Genomic DNA, 5,835 nt, shown 5'->3' on the forward strand with positions numbered 1-5,835 from the left:
AGACGTTTCGCCTACATACCCTTGCGAGCATGGGCATATCAAAAAATATATGACATTGGAGGTTTTACAATTATACATCTCTTTGGCATTGGCTGTATATCCGTTATGAGTAAAGGAAACTCCTGGATGGATGTTTCCACAGGATTTGCAGCTTGAACATGGAAAAGTACCTTTAACAGGGTTATCTCCAGTCAAAGATTTCTGAGCCAAGTGTTGAGAATCAATGGGCCTTTTAATTCTAGAGTGTACAATATGATCTTTAATATTTTTGTTCCGTCTATGAGCAAAAAGGGGTTTTTCTAATTTGATTGCTCCATTGCTGTTTAAGATGTGCCAAGATGAATTAATGACCTGTTTGACTTTCGCATTGACTGTTGAATGACGTGTGATACAGACTAGTTTATTTGCTTCTGTCTTAGGTTTACTTCTCAACAGGCAGTCTCTGTCATAATACCGTGCTCTTTTGTACGAGTCTCGCACTAGTCTATGAGGGTAGCCGCGGTCAAGAAACTTTTGTCTCATCCCTACTGCCTGTTTATCAAAGTCTTGGAGGCTGGAGCAGTTTCTTCTTACTCTCAAAAATTGAGAGAAAGGTATGCTTTGTCTTTGATTCCTGGGATGGAAACTTCGAAAGTGCAGGAGAGTGTTCCTGGCTGTCGGTTTTATAAAAAGATCTACTTTAAGTTTACCTTCTTCATGTAAGATCCAGATGTCTAAAAATTCTAACTTCTCTGAACTGATATGAGAGGTAAATTTGAGATTGGAATCACATGTGTTGAGCCATGCTAGGAAATCATCTAGCGCCTCTCTCCCATCGGTCCAGACAAAAAAGATGTCATCTATATATCTGGACCAATGGGAGACGGACTCAAAAAAGGGGGCAACTTCATTATGTATGTGGCGCGCTTCGAATTCGGCCATATAAATATTTGCTACAGATGGTGCCACCGAAGCCCCCATACTCACTCCTTTTGTTTGTCTGAAAAGTTTCTGTCCAAATTCGAATATATTTTCTGTCAGAACCATGCGGAGACATTGCAGCAAGAAGGTTTTGGGACACGATACAGAGTAGAGGTCGATAAACCATTCTACTGATGCTAGAGCCTCTCTAATAGGAATGTTACTGTAGAGAGACTCTATGTCGAGAGTAACAAGAAGGTCTCGTGACGGCGCCCCAGCGCGCCCTGCCATACTTATATACGGGCCCCCAGCCAACACGAGGGAGTCAAGAGACCACGAGGGGAATCAGAGAAAGACCCCATGTCCCGAGTGGCGGCCATCTTAGGGTCAGGCGCCAGTGCATAGCACAGACCACACACCTTCGACGGCGGCCATTTTAAGGTCAGGCACCGTCCAGAAAGTAATAAGCTGGTTGCAGAACAAGGCGGACAACGCAAGCCCAGGACACATAAGGGTCCCAGAAACAAAGAAACAGATCAGGATTGTACACAATCTAGTCATACAGGGTCAGCCAACTACAAATGTCCGATACAAACCCGGACAGCTCATCAGAGGTAAACGACGCAGCAGGAACTGCAAGCACAGGAGACCCAAGCACAGGAAGCACAGGAGGCCCAACCCCTCCGGTCAACAACGCGCCCACGATGGCCACCAACCCTATTGGAGCATCGTTCATGCGCCAACCACAACCACTGCCACTAACGCCAGGAAACAGCATGGGCCTGACGTGGAAAACGTGGAGTGAGGACTTTGAGGACTACATGATAGGGTCCCAAGTGCAAGATCCCAAACAAAAACTAGTGGCCCTAAGAAACTTGATAGGCCCGGACATAGCACAAATTATCAAAGAACTGCCTAACGCAGCAACGGCCAACTACAATGAGGTAAAAGTTGCCCTTGATCGGCGCTTCCTGCACAAACGCAACGTAGACTACGAGCGTCACACTTTCAACCTAGCAGCTCAAGAGAAAGATGAGTGCATGAGTGATTTCATCATGCGCATTAAAAGACTGGCGCGATAATGCGACTTCGATAATTTCAAGACGGAAGATGCTTTGAGACTCCGCATTATCGACGGATGCCAATCTGAAACACTCCGCAGGAGACTCTTAAAGAAACCATACACATTAGAGGAGATTGAGGAACTAACGAGGATCAATGACCAAGCAGAAGATTACGCCAAGCGGATGGGGACACAAAAATCATCAGACAGGAAAGACCAAGCTCTGCGAGTCCAAGCACACAGCTCTTCCAGGACGTCCAGACACACGTCAAAATCTCACAAGTCTCACACCACCCGGAAAACATCGTCCAAACAGAGCTCACGACACACAAAATCCACGAAGTCTGTGCCCACCTGCTACAGATGCGGGCAAGACTACCCGCACTCGGGACAGTGTCCAGCGATAGGTCAGAGATGCCACCGCTGTGGAAGAGATAACCACTTTGAAATCGCATGCCAGGCTAAGCAGCCAAATCACAAGTCGTCCGTCAAAAGACATGACACACGTCATCATGCAAGAGCAATAGAAGAGAGAAGAAGTCGGTCATCCAGCTCATCAAACTCCAGCGTCCAGTCAACATACTCCCAGCAATCCAGAGGACGATCCGGAAGCGGCCATCGCACCAAGCATTATGCGACTGGATCATACCGGTCACACAGAGACACCTCCAGCGAGTCGTCTTCACGCACCCCCACATCACAAGACAGTGATGAGTATATCTGCATGGTCTCTGACCCAGACCGATTGAAGCGATATCCAAAGCTTGACATACTGATAGGCGACCACCCGGCCAAATTTGTCCTAGATTCCGGCGCCTCTTTGAACTACATCTGCGCCCTAGAGTACCACAACATGAAGCAGAAACCCAAACTGGAACCAGCTGCCGTTCGCATATTCACGTGGATGTCGCGCAAACCACTACCTTGCCTGGGTCGATTTCCTACCACCCTCACATTCAAGGATCGGAAAATCGACGCCTACATACATGTGGTAGAGGGGCCAGATGTCGCAGACTGCCTGCTAAGCTTACCCACGGCAGAAAGACTCAAACTTGTAGAACTGCTGTACATGACAGAAGATGCCCCCGACATCGTGGCAAAGTTTCCAAACCTATTCAAAGGCCTTGGCAAGTTGAACCACTTCAAGGTAAAACTACACATCAACGAGAACGTGACACCTATTGCTCAACACCATAGGAAGGTGCCGTTTCACCTACAACAAGCCGTCGATGACGAGCTCCAAGACTTGCTTCAAACAGACATCATTGAACGCACGACAGGACCCACCCCATGGGTATCGCCAGTTGTGGTGGTTCCCAAAAAGGGACAGGATAACAAGGTCAGACTGTGTGTCGACATGCGCGCGCCCAACACCGCTATCGAGCGGGAACGCCACCCTGGGCCCCACATCAGTGACATGATCACGAAATTAAACGGTGCTACAGTCTTCTCCAAAATTGACCTAAATAAAGGTTACCACCAGCTGGAACTACACGACAAATCCAGATATATCACGACCTTCACTACTCACCAAGGTTTGTTTCGATACAAACGCCTAAACTTTGGCATTTCCTCGGCCGCCGAGATCTTTCAAGAAGCCATCAGACGAGTTATTCAAGGCATTCCAAATGCTTTCAATTACAGTGATGACCTGCTGGTATTCGGAAAGGACCAAACCGAACATGACACCGCAATGGACAGGGTCTGCCATGCATTACTAACTGCAAACCTTACACTCAATGCCAGCAAGTGCGAATTTCACAGAGACACTTTAAAATTCTACGGACACATATTCTCCAAAGACGGAATGCGACCGGACCCTGAAAAAGTGACAGCCCTTGCCGACACCCCAACGCCCAGAGACGTGAGTGACCTTCGCTCTTTTCTTGGGATGGCAAGCTACTGTGCGAGGTATATTCGGGATTATGCCACCATCAGCTATCCCCTACGAGAACTCACTCGTCAAGGTCAGCCATTTGACTGGACTGAAGCATGTCATCAGGCTTTCACCGTTATCAAACAAGCTGTCGGGTCTGCCATCAACCTGGCATATTTCGACACAAAGAAAAAGACGGAGATCACAGTAGACGCCAGCCCGGTGGGTCTGGGTGCCATCCTGGCCCAATACCGTGAAGACTCCGACCAGAGACACATCATAGCATACGCAAGCCGCAGCCTCACGGACACCGAAAAAGCCTACTCCCAGCCGGAGAAAGAAAGCCTGGCCGTCGTATGGGCGTGCGAGCATTTCCATCTCTTTGTTTACGGCAAACACTTCACAATTATTACGGACCATCAGGCACTCATCACAATCTTTGGAAACCCCAATGCGAAGATGCCACCGCGCATCGAGCGATGGGGCCTCCGCTTGCAAGATTACATATTTACCATTGTTCACAAACCAGGCAAATCTGAAAACCCAGCTGACTTCATGTCACGCCACCCACTACCCGGCAAACGCACTGCCCTCTCTGTGGCGGATGAATACCTTCACTTTGTTGTTGACACCGCATGCCCTCCCACAGTTCCAGTTGAAGCCATTCAAGAAGCCTCTGCACTTGACCCCCTTGTGCAAGCTGTAATGACTCAAATCCGCACCAATTCATGGAGGGACGTGAAACAGCACTCCCATGATTCTGCGCAACTGCGCCAAGACCTCACAGCATTTCAACGTGTGCGTGATGAACTGTCCATCAGTGGCAACGGCCTTCTCTTGAGAGGGGGGAGGATAGTCATTCCACACAAACTACGCCAAGGAGTTGTCAATCTGGCACATGAAGGACACAGAGGCATCAATGCAACCAAGAAAGCCCTGAGAGAGCGTGTCTGGTTTCCCTCGCTTGACAACATAGTAGAAACAACTTTGAAAGATTGCATGACATGTCAGATAGTCAGCCGAGAAGAGCCACCGGCACCACTACAAATGTCGGAACTGCCAGAGGGAGTCTGGCAACAGATTGCAGTTGACTTCTTTGGACCATTACAATCGGGGCAATACATCATGGTAGCTATGGATGAATACTCCCGATTTCCATTTGCACACCTGATATCATCCACCCGAGCAACCACCGTGATTCCGGTACTTGATGAAATATTCGCAGCCTGGGGCATCCCACTGCGAGTCAAGACAGACAATGGGCCTCCCTTTAATGGGCAGGAATTCACAAATTTCGCAGCACATCTTAACTTCAAACACCAAAAAATCACACCACTATGGCCGCAAGCAAATGGCATGGTGGAGCGATTCATGGGGACACTCAAAAAGGCAATTCAGCAAGCTGCGTCGTCCCACCGGGACATCCAACAAACGCTAAATGAAGTACTAAGAGCCTACCGGAATACGCCACACGCCACCACCAACCAATGTCCAGCTACAGTGATGCTAGGAAGAACACCCCGTACCAGGATACCCATGCTAAATGCAGCGTCACAACAACGACCAGTCACCGTCGATCACAGCACACTAGTTGACATTGACCAAGCAAAGAAGAACAAGATGAAGACCTATGCCGACCGGCGTAGACACACCAGAGACTCAAATATCCACGAAGGAGATTGGGTAATAGTAAAGAGTGACCGCCGAGCCAAAGCAGACAGTCGATACTGTGACATTCCCCTACAAGTCATCCAGAGGAAAGGAACCATGATCACAGCCAAGGCGGATCACAAACAGCTGACGAGGAACATTTCACACTTCAAAAGATGTCCCATGCGTGATCGGCATGAGACCTCATCTAGTCAACTTTCAAGCGAACTGTCTAACCCAAGCGATGACAGTGACCAAAATCACAGCCCCCCACGATCGGTGGAACCCGCAACTCGTCCCAGACACACACCCCAGCGAGAGAAGCGCCCACAACGTCTTATCAGAA

Source organism: Lissotriton vulgaris, chromosome 2_1 (genome assembly GCF_964263255.1).
Source record: "Lissotriton vulgaris chromosome 2_1, aLisVul1.2, whole genome shotgun sequence".
NCBI classification, from domain to species: Eukaryota; Metazoa; Chordata; class Amphibia; order Caudata; family Salamandridae; genus Lissotriton; species Lissotriton vulgaris.